This window comes from Papio anubis, chromosome 19 (genome assembly GCF_008728515.1).
Source record: "Papio anubis isolate 15944 chromosome 19, Panubis1.0, whole genome shotgun sequence".
NCBI lineage: Eukaryota > Metazoa > Chordata > Mammalia > Primates > Cercopithecidae > Papio > Papio anubis.
In genome coordinates, this window is record NC_044994.1 from 516,090 (window position 1) to 538,110 (window position 22,021).

Consider the following 22,021-nt stretch of genomic DNA (forward strand, 5'->3'; position numbering starts at 1 on the left):
AAAAAAAAAAAAAAAGTGAGAAAAGTGACTGGCTTAAATAAATAATAGATATAAAGAAATGAGAGCCATTTTAAAAATCAGCTGTGAAGTAAAAGTCCTTACATAAAAAAAATAAGAAGGGAAATGTAGACAATTTTTCACAAAGAAGTAATTTTCAAGTTACGTAAGTGCGTGGCAATACAACATAGACTCTGATGAGATCACCACTTGACTTTTTTCTTAGGATAAAGTTATCTATGCTGTGAATTAATATTTTCTGTGTTTCACTAAAAAGAACAAGCATGGCTAGTTTTTTTGTAAAAAAAAATTCTAAATATAACTATTCTGGCTTTCAACTGCTTTCTGCAGAAATAAAGATTTTAAGTTTGTGTGTTTATTCTTTCTCTTTTCTTTTTTTTTTTTTTTTTTTTTTGAGACACAGTCTTGCTGTTGTTGCCCAGACTGGAGTGCAATGGCACGATCTTGGCTCACTGCAACCTCTGCCTCCTGGGTTCCAGCAATTCTCCTGCCTCAGCCTCCCTAGTAGCTGAGATTACAGGCATGCGTCACCATGCGACAGTTAATTTTTGTATTTTTAGTAAAGACGGGGTTTCACCATGTTGGCCAGGCTGGTCTCGAATTCCTGACCTCAGGTGATCCCCCCGCCTCGACCTCCCAAAGTGCTGGGATTACAGGCGTGAGTCACCACGCTCAGCCTTGTGTGTTTATTCTTAATACCTTATTTTTCGAAGAATTATCCAAACCTGACAGCTGTAAAATTGAATGGAAAAGACTAGAAACAAGAGGACACAAAGAAAATAATTCAGAGCTGTAAACAACCACTTAAAATGTGAAGGAGATGAATGAGTCCCAAAGAGAATTAAATGGCCACAAAAAGTCAAATAAACTACGGTTTTAAAACATCACACGGCGATAGGCCCAGAGATAGGCTTTGGAAACGTTTGCAGCTACATCTGAAATCACAGACTCACAGCGTTCAGGAGGAACCTGGCCAGGCAGCCAAATCGCACATAGGCCTCTGTGGGAGATGCAGGGCTGAGTGTGCAGACAGCGGGCGGGGGCAGGAGACTGGCCCGTCTGCAGCAGGCAGCCTGTCTGCTGGGCCAGAGAAGACCCGGGGAGCCAGTCTCTCGGAGTTCTGCAGAGAGCCCGGGCCGAAGTTAACACCTCTGCTTGCTGCCTTCACCAACACGAGAGGGCAGGGGAGAAACGGCTGCTATAGAAAAGCAGCCGCGAAACCAAGTATCTCAAACTGCGCTCTCCACACTGGACTCACCAGGGCTCACCGGAACAGCGCATTCACGCCCAGCCTCCAATTTACTTTTCTCCACCTGCAGACACAGGCGTGGCTTGGTATATCCAGTCACTGAGAGGAGCCACCTTCTGGGGGGTCCCACTGGGAGGGAATGACAACATTCCTGGTAGGCTTTGAACTCCTGAATTAAACTTGAACACGGAGTGCCAGATGCCACGGGCATGTGTGACACTCGGGGGACAATGAGGTCAACACACACATTACTCAAGCACGGAGCTGCCCTGCTGCTCCCCGGCTCCGCCCTGCCGTTGCACCTGGCAGCGGATTCCCCCAGCCTGTGCTGAGCCTTGCCGCTGGGGACTGCAGTGACCTTCCTCACCGTCACAGGACAGAAGATGCTTCCAGAACTACAACTGTCCAGAAATCAGCTCGGGCCGCCATCTTACGGGGTGAGCTCTCTGTAACTGGAAGAATTCCAACAAAGTCAGGATTACCCTCTATCAGAGGAGACTCACTCTTCCACAAGGAATTGTGCCAAGCAGTGTGGCAGCACTGGTCACTGCAGTCCCAGGGGGAGAGCAGCAGGCTCAGACGGGGTCAAAAACAGCCTCTTCCCTCAATTAAAGGATGACTGTTCTTTTTTTTTTTGAGACGGAGTCTCGCTCTGTCGCCCAGGCTGGAGTGCAGTGGCCGGATCTCAGCTCACTGCAAGCTCTGCCTCCCGGGTTTACGCCATTCTCCTGCCTCAGCCCCCAAGTAGCTGGGACTACAAGCGCCGCCACCTCGCCCAGCTAGTTTTTTGTATTTTTTAATAGAGACGGGGTTTCACCGTGTTAGCCAGGATGGTCTCGATCTCCTGACCTCGTGATCCGCCCGTCTCGGCCTCCCAAAGTGCTGGGATTACAGGCTTGAGCCACCGCGCCCAGCCAAGGATGACTTTTCAATGTGTTGGTTCCTAAGGCTCCTTCCTAGATGAGAGGCAGCGGAAACATAAAGATAAAGAAAAGGCAACAGATTACGTCGACACAGGACTTCACAGCGTCAGTCACCTGATACGACTAATGCTTGAAAGCAGGATTGGCCAAGTCAGAGATGCAGCTAGAAGACTTGCCAATGATTATCTTCCTTCAGGGGCACAGCACTCTCTCCTGTAAACAGAAACGATGTATAAAACTACAGAAGAGCTTACGATCAGACATGCAATAAAATACGTGATCTCATCAGAAAGTTGAACTCTCAGGATGGAGTCAACCATGATTCCTGCAACAGTGCAGACAACATAGTTTTCAACTCAAAACATAATTTTGTATGATCTGTGAATGGACCACACATAGTTTTTTGCTTTTGGTTTTTCATCCTTTCTTCCCTTGGGTGTATCAGTCAGTAACTCGTTTATTATGAAATTATTATAAAAATTATAAAATAAAAGAGACATAGTGGCCTCAAGTAATGTCTCATGACTTTAGCTTCAAATCGTAAGTCTCAGAGCCATGAGGCAATTGTTCCCTGAAATACTTACCTCAAAGGTCACCTCATTCGGAGTTTCCAAAATTTCAGCCCCTGGAATGCCCTTTTCATGGTTTTTGCCGTAAATACAGACAATCTGTACTGTTTATTTCCTTATCATTTTTTGATATACCTAATCACTCTTTTGGCTGAAAATACGTTTATTTAAAAGGAGAATTTCTATTACTACCATAGATAGAAAGCCAGTATCACTGGTCGTAAGTTACCGGCAAATCTAAAACACACACACACACAATGAGAAAGTCATCTGCTGATAACTTTTAGGGAGAGACACACTGAACTGAACCAGTGTCTCAAATGCTTCATGAACTTGTCTTTGCTGTGGGGAGAAGGTACAAGTTCTGCTTCCATCCGTCTCAAACTCCAACTTTTCTGACGTATCCAAGACCAAGGATTGGTGTCACGTCTGTAAACAAAACGCTGCCTAACAGGAAACTCAGCAGCGACCCGGCTCAGGCACAGCAGCTGCACGACCTGGTCCAGCCACCTCGCCACCGCGCCACGGTGTTCCTTGTCCGCGAACTGGGACGAATCATACCCGCCGTGGCCACGTTAGAGGGGTGTTGTTCATCACAACAACTGATTTCGTGTTTCTACACCATCAAGTCCACACGAGCCAAAGGGGCCATGACAAAGAGGGGCAGCCGTTAAGTCAATCAATACTATGAAGTACTTAATAAGTATAAAGGACTTCACGAGAAATAAGCGCTGCAGCAGCATTTAAAAACAGTGAATGACCCTCTGCCTCTGCACAGCTTGATGTGTTCCAGACGCAGCAGGCTCTGAGTTCACCCACAGTTACTGCGAGTGCTGAGCTCCCCGTCCGTTCTGAAGCTCTCCTGATTTAAAGCCAGAAAGCTGCGCAACGAAGGAAGGGGACAGCGAGTCACCAGGGAAGGAGACTGCGATCTGTGGTGGAGAGGGAACATGACTCAGTGTAAAGGAAGAGGGCTTTTCCAACGTGGACGGCAACAGCATTGCCCACACGCACTCACCGGACAGGAGGCGCCATCGCCCAGGGTCCTGCCTAGGTCTGTGGCCTGAGCAGCACCACGGCGACACGGACAGACACCAGACAGACACTGGCAGAGGCCACCTCCCGTCCACTGGCTTTGGAATCCCTGGAATGCCTAGCGGCACATTAAGAGCAGCACCAAGCTTTCCATTTGTCATCCAGTGCCATTTTAATCTCAGATGGAGAAAAACACAAGAAATATTAGTCTTATTATTCTATTTTATGAGGACACACTTAAGATTCACTATGAATCCCAGCGTTTTGGGAGGCTGAAGCGGGTAAATCTCCTGAGGTCAGGAGTTCGAGACCAGCCTGACCAGTATGGTAAAACTCCGTCCCTACTAAAAATACAAAAATTAGCTGGGCATGTTGGTGGGCACCTATAGTCCCAGCTACTCAGGAGGCTGAGGCAAGAGAATCGCTTGAACCCGGGAGGCAGAGGTTGCAGTGAGCCAAGATTGTGCCACTGCACTCCAGCCTGGGTAACAGAGGGAGACTCTGTCTCAAAAAAAAAAAAAAAAAAAAAAAAAACAAAAAAAAAAACAAAACAAAAAAACAGAAAAACAGAAAAAAAGATTCACTATGAATTAAAGCTCCACCCCCAGAAATTAGCGACAGCCACAGGCAGCAGGGGAAGGAGGGAGTGGTGGGCAGGGAAAGCCAGCAGCTCTAGGCGAGTGGCCCTGCCTTGAAGGGACCCCTGCACTGAACACGCCCAGTGCTGACAACACGCAGGGAACAGCGACTCCACAAGCACAGGAAGCGAAGGACAGGAAGCGAGGGACCGGACGAGTGGCAGATGCGCACTTAACCACACGGTAATGTAGAAAATTCTATTCCAGATGACACAGAGAGACAAATATTTAACATAATGTGAAATTCAACTGTGTACACTGATAAAGATTAAAAGAAGACATAGATTCCTCTAGTAGAAACAGTTGGTGTCATATGATAAAAATTTTTTTCTTAAATGGCTTTTATTTTTATTATAGGAGTAACAAACGTTCATTGGAGAAAATATAAAAATAGAGATAAACAGAGAAGATAAAATCACCCATAATCCCACCACTCAGACAGAAACATTACTTATATTTTGGGTTATTCTTCCAGACTTTTCTCTATATGAATATAAACATACACATTTTTAACTGAAGTGGGATCACAGTGCACACACTGCCTTGTGACGCGCTTTCTTTAACTCAGCCTGCCTTGAATGTTGCCAGGTTCAACAGATACACTTCAACAGTACTGTAAGGTCTTCCCAGTGGCATCCACAGAAAACAGACAGGTGCACCACCCATTGTTCAACCAATCCTAATTCTTCAATTTATTCAAAAGATAAAGGATAACCAATTTCAAATATTAATTTAAGTGATGAATGCCGTCTAGTGAAGAAATCTTATTTGTAAATCCACCAAAATGAATTGAGACAAAAATGAAATAGTCTTTCAATAAAAAAAAAATTATCTGAATAGCTGAGCAGGTCAGGATCTTCCATCCAAATTGCTGTGGGGATGTGCACCTTAGGCTTGGGGCTAAAGCAGCTGGGCGTCTCTACAGATTTAAGCTGTCCCTGAGAGCTTAGGATACGTGTAGGGGCAATTTAAGACATACCTTTTTGTGGCTATAGACCCTGCCTTCACAGTAAACTATCTTCCTTGGGAATTCACCTGTTACCACGGTGAGAAGCTCCTGTCTTTGGCAATGCCTGACACCTTGATGTCTGCTTCACCTGACACCAGTGCACCAGCTTCCCTATGGCTAGTGTGTGCACGGAGCATCCTTCTCCATCCTTTCACTATCAAGCCTTCCGGATTTCTTCATCTAAGCACGTCTATTGTAAGCAGCCATTTTTTAAATATCCAGTTTGACAATCTCAGTATTAATTGGCATATGTAGTTCAGCTGTATTTTCTGTAATTATGAAGTGTTTGAGTGAAAACTGACCATGTTGCTATCTGTTTTCTATTTATCCCATCTGTTTGGTTTGTGTATCTCTCCTTTCCTACTTTCTTTTGGATTCGCTGAGTACTTCTTATCGGTTCAGTTTTCCCTCCTCTATCACCACACGCATCATGCATTCATTAGTATTTTAGTGGTTACTTTGGAGACTGTAACACGTGTCCTAACTCACTAGCACCCAAGAGAAATTAGTTCTCCAACACCTTCCCTAACAACAGCAAGGCCCGCCCTCCACGTCCACCCTCAAGGCCATTACCATCGTGTGTTTTAATTCTGCCTGCACATCACACCCCACGAGGCACTGCTGTGACTTGCTGGTGCCGGGTATTCACTGTCCACTCAGAACGGCCCGTGGCTTTACTGTTTTCATGGCTCTGCATTCCTTCCTGCATTTCCATGCTTCCATCAGGACCCTTTCCCTTCCACCTGAAGAATTTCCCTAATAATTTCTTTTACTATGGTTCTTCTGGTGACAAGTTCTGATTCTGTTTGTCTGAAAATGTCCTTTGGTGGCCTTCATTTTTGAATAGAATTCTAGGAAAAGAGTTATATTCTCCACTTCAAAGACTGTCATTTCATTGTCATCTGAATTCTAAGATCTCTGTGGGAAAGTCAGCTGTCAGCCGCAGAGCTGTCCTTTCACTCAGATGCACCTCCAGCTCCGCCTACGTTTCCACATTGCCTTGTGTTCTAGATTTGCAATGACATGTCAAGTATGGTTCTCTGTGTATTTGCCATGTTTGAAGTTTGTAAAGTTTCTTGAATTTATGGTTTCATGTCTGACAGGGTTTGGGATACTTCTCAGCCAGTATCACTTCACATCCTGCTGGCACCCCCGTCTCTCTCCCCTCGCTGTCCCTCAGCTTCGCACACTGGGCCTTTTCTCCACGTCTCTGTGGCTCTCCTGCTCTTTCCTCTATTTTTTCATTCTTTTCTTCTCTATGCCTCATTCTGGATATTTTCTATCAGTCTACATTGCAGAGTTCACTCTCCTATGTGCAGTCTGCTATCCAATTTATGTTTAATTCTTCATTTCATTTATTGTATTTTTCATTCCCAGAATTTCCATTTAGGTTCTGTTTTATATATTCCTTTTTTTTTTTTCTTTTTAAGACAGAGTTTCACTTTTGTTGCCCAGGCTGGAGTGCAATGGCACAATCTCGGCTCACTGCAACCTCCACCTCCCAGGTTCAAGCAATTCTCCTGCCTCAGCCTCCCAAGTAGCTGGGATTACAGATATGCGCCACCACACCTGGCTAATTTTGTATTTTTAGTAGAGATGGGGTTTCTCCATGTTGGTCAGGGAGGTCTTGAACTCCCGACCTCAGGTGATCCTCCCTCTTCAGCCTCCCAAAGTGCTGGGATTACAGGTGTGAGCCACCATGCCCGGCCTATACATTCCATTTTATTGTGAAATTCTCCATCTTGTCATCTACTTTCTTGAATATATTAATGGCAATGCTTCTAAAATCCATATCTCATTATTCCAATAACTACATCACCTGTTGCTGTTTCCATCGCTGGCTTTTATTCTTTCTTCTTCCTCTTTTAATCATTTGAACCTTAATTTTTTATTGAAAACCAAACACTGTGTATTACAAACTAACAGGAGAACTGGAGGCCCTGGCCAATGTTATCATCCTTCAGAGAGCACTGACTCTGGTTTCTGGCAGGCAGAGCAGGGCAGGGTGCCGTAATCCTCTCTGAAGTGAGTGGGGTCAAGGCTGAGTCCCAGTCTTTTGTGAAGGCTAAACTATTTCAAGTTTATTCTCATTCCTAGGTTGGGGTCAGGACCTAACAGGAAATCTAGGTGCTTACCAGGGTTCCTGCTCCTTGGCATGCCCTGGACTCCAATTTTTGTCTCCCCTAGTCTTTCAGAATAGCCTTCTGGCTGGGCGCAGTAATTCTCATCTGTTATCCCAGCATTCTAGGAGGCCAAGGCAGGAGGATCCCTGAGGCCAGCCTGGGCAACCAACATATGAGTCCCTGTCTCTACAACAACAACAACAATAATAATAATAGCTTTCCCTTCTCAGCCTCTGAGTAACACATCAGCAAATGCCTTGAGGAGAACACAACTGCAGATTACTGGGCTCACCTTAATATTTTCCCTTCTCCCCAGGATCTTGGTCTCTTACACTCAAGTAGCCTTCGTAGTTAAAACTCTAAGTTTTGTCTCCCAGCCCTGCAAGACTGCCCTACATGGAGCCCTGCACCCGCAAAACATGTACCTGTGCCTTGCCAAAAGCTCCATGCACGGTCCCAGTTTTCCGGACACCACTTTCTGTATTGTTCTTCACCCATCCAGCTCCATGCCCCTCATGAGCCAGCAAACATCTCAAGAGGAAAAGCATCACAGAACACTGCGCTCGGCCCACAAGCTTCCTTTCAGGACCTGGTCCCTCCAGCGCTGGCCACCTTTCTTTTGTACTTTGTGCAGCTTTTCAAGATCTCGTTGTGAGAATGTTGGTCTACAGGGCATTCCACAACATCTCCAAGGTGTGCCCATACACACAGACACATTATTAAAACAGGAACAGCCACATCACAGAAAAATGTTAAAATTAAGAAACCACTTTTTCAATAAATTATATGACACAAGATAACAATCTAAAAACGTAAGTTACAATTTTTCCAGAAAATAACTCACAGAACTTTGGTACTTCTAATTTGTAAAATATTCCACTAAGTAAGAACAAAATTGCCTCTTTTAAAACCTCCTTTCTGATTTACCACTTTGTAACTGAGAAATCCAGAGTCATTAGGAAACATGCCAAAATCACCATAAATCGTACTAAGTTATTTCCCCTCGGGGCCCACTGGTTGCCAAACTCATTACCAAAATTACTTGAAGGTGTTGCTTCTTCACCTGATACCAACAATTTAGAAACCAATGTTTAAACACTGGCTTGTACTAAATCTCCTCAGGCAATATCAGTAAGGCATGTGCTGAGATCAGGGGAAAAATGTGTTTTGGTCACATCTAATTGCAATAAAATAATAATGCTTTCTCCTACTTCCCTCCCTTTCTGACATCACAACACATAAACTGCAAAAAAATAAAATAAAATAAAATAAAAACAATTCTCCTTAATCCAAACACTAAAATACATCATCAGTGGGCACCTCCCTGCCCATGGCTGATGGCTGCATTTTCACAAGGCACAGGTACATGTTTTGCGGGTGCAGGGAACAAAGGCAGAAACCGTCACTGTCCTCAAAGTCCCTATGATTTCACAGAGAAAAAAAAACCAAAGAAAACAGCTAAGTACAATTAAAACGCAGTACATCAACAGGTGCAAAACGTTCTTTTTCAAATGAAATGCACACATAAATGCCAAGAAGCCTAACTTGAGTTCCCCGTGCGGGGGACGGCAGCGGGGGAAGCAGTTTTGAAGCTCTGGGTTCTGGGCTTAAAACAACCGGGTTCACCACAGAGATAAGAACGACTCAGGCTTGCACGCTCTTGCGACAGGAAGAAATGTTCGAGGGCACATCTGAATGGTTTTTGAAGCCCTTGTCTACACAGCCCAGGTATGGGAATACTCAGTGTGCTGTGTGTGAGTGGGCTGTGGGGAAGGAATCGCTTTCTTGCAGTCAGACCTAGGGAATAACACCTCAGCCTCTGCCGTGGGACTAACCTAGGCTGGCGTCCTAACCCAAGCAGGTCGGCCGCAGGTCACGTGCACAACGCCAACTCAAACAGGACTCTGTGCAAATAAGGACGCAAAAAGTTTGCAAGCTTGCCCTTCTTTCCAAAGACTAAAGATAACAGAATATGTACAAAATAACAGATCCTTCTAGCCGCCCAAAATTCTAGGAAGCGTGGAACCCTCTTCAGCATGGGACCCGTAAAAATCCTTACAAACATCAAGCCACACAACATGCAAAGCAGTCCCTCCTCCTCTTAACAAAGTCAGTGGCCAAGGTAAAGAAGAAAAATGGAGAACACGCACAAACGGAACCTTGTGTTATTTTTATAATATTTTACCATCTTTTCAAAGTACAGATGGGTCAGAAAACATCACGGAGAACATATAAGGCAACTGAAGCTTCAGAAGTTTTCCCAAGAGGTTTCGCTTTGATTATTTAAGGTATCTCATTCATATACTTCTAAGAGGAAACATATGTATTATTATCTTTAACTTTGAACTCAGTTTTGCGCATACTTTTGTTTCTTTGCTTTTTTTTATAGACAGGATCTCACTCTGTTGCCCAGACTGGAGCACAGCGGTGTGATCACAGCTCACTGCAGTCTGGAACTTCTAGGCTCAAGCAATCCTTCTGCCTCAGCCTCCCGAGTAGCCAGGACTACAGACACATGTCATCATACCAGGCTAACTGTACATTTTGTAGGGATGGGGTCTCTTTATGTCACCCAGGCTGGTGTCAAACTCCTGGCCTCAAGTGATACTCCCTCCTCAGCCTCCCCGAGTTTCAGTGTGCGAGCCACTGTGCCTGGTCCTGAACTCGCTTATGATGGCTTCCTGTGGTCCTTTAAGTATATACAGGTTGAATAACATTATTTGAAATGCTTGGGACCAGAAGCATTTTGGATTTTGGATTTTTTCAGATTCTGGAATATCTGCATGTACATAATGAGGTATCTTCAGAATGAGGCCCAAGCCTAAACACAAAATTCATTTATGTTTCATATACACCTTACACATATAATTTTATACAATATTGTTAGTGATCATGTGCATGAAACGAAGTTTAAACTGCCACCCAGCACCACGGTCAGGTGTGGAATTCTCCACTTGCAGTCAGCACTCAAGAAGTTTCAGATTTGGCCGGGCGCGGTGGCTCACGCCTGTAATCCCAGCACTTTGGGAGGCCGAGGTGGGCGGATCACAAGGTCAGGAGATCAAAACCATCCTGGCTAACATGGTGAAACCTCGTCTCTACTAAAAACACACACACACAAAAATAAAAATAAAAAAAATTAGCCAGGCTTGGTGGCGACGCCTGTAGTCCCAGCTACTCGGGAGGCTGAGGCAGGAGAATGGCGTGAACCCGGGAAGCGGAGCTTGCAGTGAGCTGAGATCGCGCCACTGCACTCCAGCCTGGGCGACAGAGCGAGACTCCGTTTCCAAAAAAAAAAAAAAAATGTTTCAGATTTGAGGGCATTTGGGATTTCAGATTCTCAGCTAAGTGATGCTCAACCTCTGACTACTCCCTACGGGTTTTTATTTTCCAGGTGAGCCTCAAGCAGCGTCGGCATGAGAACTCCTTTCCGGACTCGGGCCTGTGGGCATGCCCTCCACATCCAGGCCCGCCTTCCCTCGAGAGCACAGCAGTGAGGCCAGCAGTGTCACCAGCTGTCACAATGTCCAATGCTTCAGCGTTTAAAGACCTCTACGAAATATCCCCCGAGAACACGGTGACAACCAGCTGGAAACATCGCCCAGCGTGGCTGCCACTCTGAGGACGACACTGGAGAGGTGTCCAGCAGCGTCACCTGTGGTTGGAAAGGGACCCCTTAGCAGTCCCTGGGAGTGTGGCGGAAGCCAAGCCTGGAGGGACATCAGAGCTTCCTGCCACCCGCAGCAACGCCACCAGAACTGCCACCAGAATGCACGAAGACTCTTTCACACGAGGGCCGGAGCGGTAGGCAGGTGCCAAGAGGCCTGAGCGCGCTCTGTTGCACCCACCATCCACCCTGACAAAGACTGAAGTCAGTCCCTGTCTGGCTTTTTGAGGGTGGGATGGGGTCTTCTTTGTGTTTGTGTCCCACCCATTGCATGTCCTGGTACTCAGGAGGCACCCAGTAAGCTCTCATGGACTCAACAGCTGAGCGGACAGATGAATGAATGGATCTGAAATGTAAGATAGGAAAGGCCATATCCATCCTCTGTCTTCCCCAACAACAGAGTTTTTATTTGCCCTTATCCTTTATCTGCCCTGTGAGGGAGGTATCACTTTCCGTATTCTACTGAAGAGGGAGCCGAGGCTCTGTGAGTTACGTAATACGCCTAAGGCTACAGAAATGCTAGCGGATGGAACAGGGATTGAACTCATGTCTCTCCGGATCCAGAATCTGCGTCTTTCCAACATGTCAAATCATCTCCTTAGCAAAAGTCTGACTCTGTAAAATTTCTCAAGTAAAATACAAGAATAAGGAAAAATAAATACATTAATTTATGGATTCAATCTCAGATGTTCTACAGTAAATAATATAAGCCAAAACATGACAAAGCACACAACTGAACTGACGCTCAAAACCCACCTGGAAGCTATTATTCCAGATGAACAATGAGTGACTTAGAATCCTCAGGTTCCTGAGGAGGAGCTAACGTCAAGACTGAGGGAGGAAGAGGAGGTGACAGGGCGAGTAGGGGTCCAGCTGGCTGTCCTTGCCTCCTCCATACTATCAGCAGCATCCACAAAGACCTGCTCTGGCTTGTCTGGTTCTTCCACACCCGTGCTGCCGGCCTCCCTGATTAGATTATACGCAGAATCTCAGGGCAAGGACTGTGTCTTTTTTCCTTTTCAACCACAACATCTATCACCATGCCACCGACGGCCTTAATTCTATCCAACTGCATGCCCCGGCAGATCCACCAATATCTCCTTTTTTTGTTGTTTTTAAGAGACAGAGTCTCACTCTGTCACCCAGGCTGGAGGAGGGCCGCAGTGCCATGATCATAGCTCACTTCAGCATCGACCTCCTGGCTCAAGTGATCCTCCCACCTCAGCCTCCCGAGTGTCTAGGACAACAGGTGTGCACCACCACAACCAGCTAATTTTTATTTATTTATTTTGGTAGAGACAGGGGTCTCACTATGTTGCCCAGGCTGACCTCAAGCTCCTAGCCTCAAGCAATCCGATCCCCCCCCCAGCCTCCCAACATGCTCAGATTCCTGGCATGAGCCACCAGGCCGAGCCTCAATGTCTCCTCTTGGCTCTGAAAGGAAAGAAGTGGGGAAAGCCATTCTGCAGACGTCCAGCACTGTCACTGAGGCTGCCCATACAGCTCTATTACTTGTCCTGAAGCACTGTTAAGAGACTGCGCTATCGTCCCATCAACAGTTTGAAGTTCAGTGACAGAATTATCTGGAGAAGGCAGGCCCTGGGGATGAAGGCCACACAGCTTCAGTCACCAAAGAAGGGCCATGTGCGGCCATCACCAAGACACCCAGTGTGTGTGAGTCTCTGGTACAGTCACTGAAGGGCCTCTCTCCACCTTCCTTCACCCCTCCCTGTCCCTCAGACCCCACTCACGCACATCTCCCGAGCCACAGCAAACACTCCACATGACACATCACATCGAACATCTTATTTTAAGCGATCAAGGTCTAGGCAAACGGTTTTCTGACTGACCCCAATTTGTTTTTCAGAGAAGGTTATTTCTTTTATGGCCTTCCACATGTTTAATACTGATGATTAAGACCGCTGGAGAGCCCACTGGAGAAGGGGGGCTGTGTCCTCTGGGACCCCTCCTCACATACCAACCCCTAAGTCCTTGGTAAACTCACACAGAGAAAAACAATTCTGAAAGCAATAAACGGAACGGGCTTGGCACATCGAATAATTACTTGGAAGAGAAATTGGAACTGGAATGCACAGAAAACAACCTGTCTGGGATTTATGCTGCTGGCTTAAGTCGCCAGCATCCAGCTCATGAATTCTCAGGCCACTTGATGTGGCAAGCCATCACCGTACACGGAGGTACCCGAGTGGCACTCTCGAGAAACTCTACTCCCCGCCTCCAGCAAAGCCAGGGCGTTCATCACCGGTACACGGAGGCACTCCAGAGTGGCACTCGAGGAACCGTACCCCCGCTCCAGCAAAGCCAGGGCGTTCACCACCAGTACACGGAGGCACTCCAGAGTGGCACTCTCGAGGAACTGCACTCTCGGGCTTCCAGCAAAGCCAGGGCTAAGCCATCAATGTGTACACGAGGCACTCCAGAGTGGCACTCGAGAACCGTGACTTCGGGCCTCCAAAGCCAGGGCGTTTCATCACTGCATACGGGAGGCACTCCAGAGTGGCACTCGAGGAACCGTACCCCCGCTCCAGCAAAGCCAGGGCGTTCACCACCGGTACACGGAGGCACTCCAGAGTGGCACTCGTGGAACCGTACCCCCGCTCCAGCAAAGCCAGCGGTCTTCCCCGTGACTGTCCACGCCCCACGCCACAGTGTGCAGGGCAAGTGGGGCTGGGACGCTCACAGGCCTCTGCACCAAGGACCAGCCTCTAACTCACAGCCTAATCTGCCTCTGCTGAGAACATGCCTTAGTTTTTCCTCTTTGATGGCAACTACAACCTCCTTCCAGCCATGGGCAATGGAAAAATGTAGTAAGAGTATCTTATTATTTGAAATAAAGTCAAGACAGGACCAAAGCAAAGCACATGAAACCGAGAGCAAACATAACTTTTGGCTATAGTGGTTCTACAGCCACTATGTCTCAAAATCCAGAAGCCACGAAAGAAAATATTCAGCCAGGCGCGGTGGCTCAAGCCTGTAATCCCAGCACTTTGGGAGGCCGAGACGGGCGGATCACGAGGTCAGGAGATCGAGACCATCCTGGCTAACACGGTGAAACCCCGTCTCCACTAAAAAATACAAAAAACTAGCCGGGCGAGGTGGCGGGCGCCTGTAGTCCCAGCTACTTGGGAGGCTGAGGCCGGAGAATGGCGGGAACCCGGGAGGCGGAGCTTGCAGTGAGCCGAGATCTGGCCACTGCACTCCAGCCTGGGCGACAGAGCAAGACTCCGTCTCAAAAAAAAAAAAAAAAAACAAAGAAAATATTCATACATATGACCACATAAATATCAAAACTTCAGCCTGGCAAAAATCAAGTCAAAAGACAAATGACAAAAACCTGGAAACCGTATCTGCATGCGTTATCACAAGTCTGCTTCCCTGATTCATAAAGCACTCTGAGCAATCCACGAGAGAAAGTTCAACCACCACAAACACACACGGCTCTCGTGTGAAACACGCACAGTCTCCCTTCCAGTAAAAGAAATGCAAATTCAAACCACGTTTAGATACCACTTCCCACCTTTCCAGAACTGTGGTGACCCAGTCTGCCACCGAGGATGTGGTCGAGTAGCCACCTTCGCCACCTTGCACACAATCGTGCCTCGGAGCACAATGGCACAGGCCCCAGGAAGGGCGACTTGGTCATGTCAACCAAAGCCACAAACGCACACGCTCTGGCCTTGGCACATCCAATTCCAGCAATTCATCCTAAAGGTACACCTGCATGTTTGAGAACTGAAATTAAGAGAAATAAAATGTATTATCTGTTGTATTTTGTCTAGAATAGCAAAATTTGGAATTAACTCAAAGGTTCATCAATAGAGGACTGGTTACACAAACTGGAGTGTCTATTAAATGGGACACCAGATGGCTGTAAACAAAGGGAGAGGAGCGGTGTGGGGCAGGGGGTGGGACAAGAAAAAGGGAAGCTTTCTGTGTGCGGACGTGGAAGGATCTCTAAGGCACGTTGAGTGTGGTAAAGGAAAATGGGTTTGATGAAGGGTGGGGGTGGCTAATTTGTTTTTAACACTGTTTATAAACGCATAAAGAAATTCTAGAAGGATACATAAGAAACATGACTGCAGAGACAGGGCAGGGACACAGTGGACAGCAGCCTGCTTTAATGAATGCCTTTGATAATTGATTTTATTTTTGAACCATCTCATAGTATTAACTAACTACAGTTACCCTTAAATAACACAGAGGTTAGGGGTTCCAGCCCCCTCCACAGTAAAAATTCCAAGTATAGCTTTAGACTCCCAAAAATGTAACTAATGGCCTACTGTTGACAATTACAGATAATACAAACTGCCAATTAACACACATTTTGTATGTTATATGTATTATGCATATACTTATAGTATTCTTATAACAAAGTATAGTACAGAAAAGAAAACGTGACTTAAAAACTCAGGGGCCGGGCGTGGCAGCTCATGCCTGTAATCGCAACACATTGGGAGGCTGAAGGGGCAGGATCACTTGAGGCCAAGAGTTTGAGACCAGCTTGGGCAACATCGTGAGACCCCCTTCTCTACAAAAAAAGAAATGTAAAAATTAGTCAGGAGCGGTGACACGCCCTGTGCTCTCAGCTACCCGGGAGGCTGAGGTGGGAGGATCACTTGAACCTGAGAGGTCAAGGTTTGCAGGGTGCTAAGATTGCACCACTGCACTCAGCCTGGGCAACAGGGCAAGACCCTATCTCTAAAAAAATTTTTTTTAGTTAAAAAAAGAAAATCAGGCCGGGCGCGGTGGCTCAAGCCTGTAATCCCAGCACTTTGGGAGGCCGAGATGGGTGGATCACGAGGTCAGGAGATCGAGACCATCCTGGCTAACCCGGTGAAACCCCGTCTCTACTAAAAAATACAAAAAAACTAGCCGGGTGAGGTGGCGGGCGCCTGTAGTCCCAGCTACTCGGGAGGCTGAGGCCGGAGAATGGCGTGAACCCGGGAGGCGGAGCTTGCAGTGAGCTGAGATCCGGCCACTGCACTCCAGCCTGGGCGACAGAGTGAGACTCCGTCTCAAAAAAAAAAAAAAAAAAGAAAATCATAAGAAAGAGAATATATTTACTATTCAGTAAGTGGAACTGAACCATCATAAAGTTCTTCATCCTCGTTATCTTCACATTGAGTACCTTGAGGGCAGGAGGGCGAGTCGGGGTTGGCCGTGCTGTCTCAGGGGTGGCAGAGACAGAAGTGACGAAGGAGGTGGGAACCGGGACAGGAGAGGCAGGTCCACTTGATGTAACTTCACGAAACCCACTGTAATTTCCATCTGACTTTTTTGCTGTTTCATTTATCTAAGTGTTTCTACACAGTACCAGTTCTTCTTCCACTGTTTGTTTAGTTTCAATGCCCACATCACAGAAGGATTCATGTCGTAAAAGAAGTCAAAAGCAGTCTGAAAACTCGGAACCCTTCTGCCAGACTGTCTAGTGTCAATTCATTTTGTGGCACTGCTTCTTCTATGTTTTTGCCCATCACCTGGCCCTGGTTTGGAAGTACTTATCTCCATTAAGTCGTCTTGTGTTAATTCCTCCGGTGCGGTGTCTACTAGCTCTTGAATTTCTCCAAGATCCGTATCTTGAAATCCTTCCTTCCCCCTCCCCCCGGCGTACCTTTTTTTTGCCATAGCCACAATCTCTTTCATGATCTCCTTGGTTGGCTCCGTTGCAAATCCTGTGAAGTCACGCACAACATCTGGACAGTTTTCTCCAGCAGGAATGTATTGTTTCGGGTCTGATAACTCTCACGGTTTTTCTGTTACAAGAGTGGCACCTTCAATGGTGAAATCCTTTCAGATTTTTAGGACCTTTCCTCTATCAGGGTTCTCCTCCACAGCGTTATCATCCTTCCCGTAGAATGCCGTGTGTAACGAGCCTCAAAGGTCCTTTGAGACCCTGATCTAGAGGCTGAGATGTCTTAATTGAGAGCAAATAGACCATTTCAGTCTTCAGCCTTCAGTGTTGAACTCATGGGGTTCTGGGTGGCCAGGGGCACTGCCCAGTATTGAAAGAAGTTTAAAAGGCAATCTCTTACTGGCAACGTACTTCCTGACTTCAGGAACAAAATATGGATGGAACTAATCCAGGAAAAGAGTTCTCACTGTCCAGGCCTTCTTGTTCTACAACCAAAAGACTGGCAGCTGGTGTTCACCTTTTCCCTTCGAGGCTCAGGGGCAGTCCTGTTCATAAACCCAACTGCATTTGCACAAAATGATAGAGTTAGCCTATCCATACCTGCTTCTCTTCCTTACTAATAAATACCCTTTGTAGCTTTTTTTTCCAGAATAGACCACTTTCATCTGCATTTGAAAACTTATACAGGCAGATATTCTTTTTCCTCAATGATTTTCTAAATGGTATCTGGGAACTCAGTCAGACACCATTTGCCTCTCAGTCAGCAAAAGCTGCTTCTCCTATTATCCTGACTTTTTTAAAGCCAAATCTCTTTCTAAACTTATCAAACCATCCTTTGCTGCCACTGAATTCTCCATCTTTAGATCCTTTGGTTTCTTTTGCTTTGTCATATAACGACTTTGCTTTTTCTCAAATCATATTAGAATCTATAGGTAGGTCTTTCTAACAGCCATTCTTCTACCACACAAAAGCTGCATTTTCAATACAAGATAAAAAGGTGTTTTGCAGAAAGTGCGAAGTTTTTGTGCCTGTTGGCATACAGCTGCAGTGACGGGTTCACAAATTTCCTTTTCTTTTTTCCAATGGTTCTTATGCTGGTGTCATTTATCTTGAAATGGAGCACAAGGTAACCACAGCTGCCGACCTCAATCTACAGCACAAATCGAGCAATTCAACTTCTTCTTGCAATGTCATGACTTTTCTCTGCTTCTTAGGAGCACTTCCAGCATCACTAGGGGTACTTCCTATGGGTTTGGGTCCCATGTTGTCATTGAAGGCTTATGGTATTGCACAAAATACAGTGAAAATATGCAAGATCCTCAAGAGATTCCTTTTCACTGTGACATGAAATTTACTGTTGAGAAGAACTGCTCATGCGGAGATGATAGGGATCACACGGTGTCTTAAGTGGACACTGAAAACACTTGAGCTGACCACAATAGCAACCAGATGTGGCTACAAAATTATTACAGTAGCATAGCATGGACTACAGTTAATTTATGCAGTTATGATTTAATACTACATCTTTGTGTTTGCTTTACATTTCTCGACTGCAAATGGTGCCATGCATATCTGTTTTTGATAAGATTTCACTTTTTATAACAAGTATGCACATATTTTGCGGTAATAAATGACAAAATAGACTAGTCTCTACATATATTTTATGCATTCATGACATGCCTAACTTTGTCTTAGTTTTCAATATTTCTAGGCTACGAGGTTCATATGCAAGTTTATTCAAATATTTGAAAATCTCCAAAAATTTCCAATATATTTACTGAAAAAAATCTGTATACATGTAGACTCACACAGTTTCAACCCATGTTGTTCAACAGTCAACTAAGTTTTTCAGTTTTTCAACTGTGAAATGACAGCTGTCTTTCTTACCACGCCCTCCGTCAGCAGGCTGAGGCATACAGGCTGAGTCTGCCTTCCTCACACTCCTTCTGTCTCCTGTGTCATCTTCCCTGTCCCCATCCCTAGGAATCCCTCCTACACCCCCACAGCAGGACCAGGTCTCGCCGTCTCCCATCTTCAGGTCTGTGTCCATGATATAGAGTTTCAGAAAATGGAAATTATTATTGAATATCATAATTTGAAACCAAAACAAATGGGGCCCATTGCCCAAACCTGCACCAGGTTAAACTCAAAAGGGCTGATGTTGCTGCCATGACGAGGACTGAAGCATGTGTCGGTGTACACAGGGCAGTGGCTGCCTGGCCTCATTCTTCAGGGGAGTCTGAAAGAACCACCTTCCCAGCCCTCCCCAGCAGCTTCCAGGCAGCCTCCCCCACAGCCTGAGTTGTGGTAGCAGCCATCCCTGCCGCACGAGACCATTCTGGCCAAGCCAGGCCCAACACAGAGATACAGACCCGACACTAGCACCACGAAGGCCATCTCCCAGCTCTGCACTCTTCCACATGTGGGTACCAACCAACCGTGAGCTCGGCAAATCTTCTTTGAAAAACTAACTCCTCCTCCTCCCCTTCCCCACACTGCCCACACCATACAGTCACAACATCCTGTAGACGAACCACCTTTCAGCCAGAGGTGCTGAGACGTGGAGACCTCCAGGAATATCTAAGGTCCAACTCCTGTGCGACATCCACCACGATGAGCCCTGAGTGTGGAAGCCGGAAAGCTGCCCAGGTCCTGTCCTGGGAGCCTCTGCACTGGAGTCCAGGACCGCAGCAGCAGGTCTGCCTCCCCGGGGGACCAGACCCCAGGACCCTGGATCCACCCCTGGCAGTGCAGGACTCTACTCAAATCCTTCCAGGGGCTCGCTTTGCCTAAAAAATTCCAGAAATGACTTCCTGGTGACAACTGCCCTGTCTACCGACACTTCAGGCCATGGTTTGTGGATGACTCGTGGGCCTTTGTACAAGTGAAGCTCGTTCCTTCTTTTCATCACATCTGATGGAGCAGCTAGGACCACCTTAGCCCTCCTACTAGGAGAACCTGGTGCTGATCTAGCCAATGCCTTCAACAAGAGGTCCCCGGAACGAAGCACGGGCTTCGCATTCCTAAGAGGGTTCTGCTCTGTTCTGGGGGTTTTTCATCTTCCTTTCTCTTTTTCTTGGGGAGTGAGGAGGAGGGGAATTCATTTAAAAGATTTAGCTCATGTATAAAATAACTCCCTTTTCCTTTCATCAAAAGGAAAGTCTTGGACAGGCGCAGTGGTTCGCACCTGCAATCCTAGGGCTTTGGGAGGCCAAGGCGAGTGGACTGCTTGAGCCCAGGAGTTTGAGACCAGCCCAGGCAACATAATGAGAGTCCCTCTAGGATAGACGGACGGACGGACGGACGGACAGACAGACGGAAGGAAGGAAGGAAGGAAGGAAGGAAGGAAGGAAGGAAGGAAGGAGAAAGGGAGGGAAGGAGGGCAGGGAAGGAAATGGGGAAAGAGAGAGAAAGAGGGAGAGAAAGGAAGCAAGACAAAACAACTAGCTGGCAGGGTGGCGTGCCCCTGCAGTCCCAGCTACTCAGAAGGCTGAGGGGGAAAGATTGCTGGAACCCAGGAGCTGAGGCTGCGGTGAGCTACGATCGTACCACCGCACTCCAGCCTGGGCATCAGGGTGAGACCCTGCCTCTAGGAAGAAAAACAAAATGGTCTTCAGAAGACAAAGTTAACCTATTTCCCTGTCAATGGATCTGAGGAGACATCTGGGCCAGGGTCTAGGCACCACATGGCTGCTGTCCAGCACGTGCCCTGTAGGGGTGCACTCCCGCCCTCCGGTGCCTTCCCTGTGGGCAGCTCTGAGGTCAGCTGAGCACCCAGGGCAGACAGCCCCAGGCCACTGGAGAAGTCTAGAGAATCTGTCTATTCATTAAAGACCACCCCTAATAAATCTTTCTAAAAAGCAGGAACCCAAAGCTTTCCTTTTGGACCATGGCCAAGTTCTCATTTTACAGTCAGCAGCATGTCGGGCTCCAAAACAGGAATAGTAACTTCATATAACAGTAACTGCATGTAACATAACTGCACTGCCCATAACATAACTGCACGTACCGTAACTCCGTATAACAAAACCACATAAACATAACTGCACGTACCGTAACTCCATATAACAAAACCACATAAACATAACTGCACGTACCGTAACTCCGTATAACAAAACCGCATAAACATAACTGCACGTACCGTAACTCTGTATAACAAAACCGCATAAACATAACTGCACGTACCGTAACTCCATATAACAAAACTGCATAAACATAACTGCATGTACCGTAACTCCATATAACAAAACCGCATAAACATAACTGCATGTACCGTAACTCCATATAACAAAACTCCATGTAACATAACTGCACGTACCGTAACTCCATGTAACAAAACCGCATAAACATAACTGCACGTACCGTAACTCCATATAACAAAACCGTATAAACATAACTGCATGTACCGTAACTCCATATAACAAAACCGCATAAACATAACTGCACGTAACATAACTGCATGTAGCAGTAACTGCATGTAACATAACTGCATAGACATCACTGCATGTACCGTAGCTGCCCGTAACAGTGGTGCTTATTTTCCTCCTTTCCCTCCGTAGTTGCAGAGCTGGCAAGGAGTTCTGGCCTCCAGGAACCTTCTCACCAGGGCCCACATTCCCCTTCCACTTGGGGCAGAATAAATTTCACGCTGGACACTCCTCTGCATCTGACCTCCACGCACATCAGTAAGTAGGTAACTGAAAATGTAAAAGGTCTCTAAGGCTGAAACAGCAAAGCCCTGTGAGTTTCCTTTAACCTATCCCAGAATCTGTCCCCCTCAAACATCCCATTCCCCAGGCAGTGCCAGTCCCTCTTGAAGCAGCTGCTTTTACCAGTTTTCTCTGAAGTGAAATACCATCGCAGCAAGCTGTTACTGCCCTGCACAGAGCTGCTGAAAACTAATCATCGGGCTTCAAACGCCAGGTTTGGCAAACTCTGGCTACAGAAAACCATTAATCTTGTGATGGCATTTTAGAGGTCTCCACAGAATCACATTTCCAAATGAAATAAACCCAGTCTCCCAAACTGGGCTGCGTTGGAAACAAGGAAACAGCCGACGACAGCCATGAATTACGAGTGGCATGCTAATTACCAGTCCACATCCAGAAATAGCTGAAGACTGCAGGGTTTGTGTTGT

General features: G+C 46.5%; 1 protein-coding gene across 7 annotated transcripts in view; it reads right to left on the reverse strand.

Moving 5' to 3' along the window:
- The window catches only part of LDLRAD4 (low density lipoprotein receptor class A domain containing 4), a 428,295-nt gene that overhangs the window by 321,619 nt on the left and 84,655 nt on the right, over positions 1–22,021 (reverse strand). The window contains exon 1 of one of the 7 annotated variants that reach the window (XM_021929908.2): positions 2,305–4,131. The exons of the other annotated variants lie outside the window; for them this stretch is intronic. The gene's annotated coding sequence lies outside the window, so the exon portion shown is untranslated. Of the gene's footprint in view, positions 1–2,304; positions 4,132–22,021 lie in introns of those variants that run through there. 7 annotated transcript variants of the gene reach the window in all.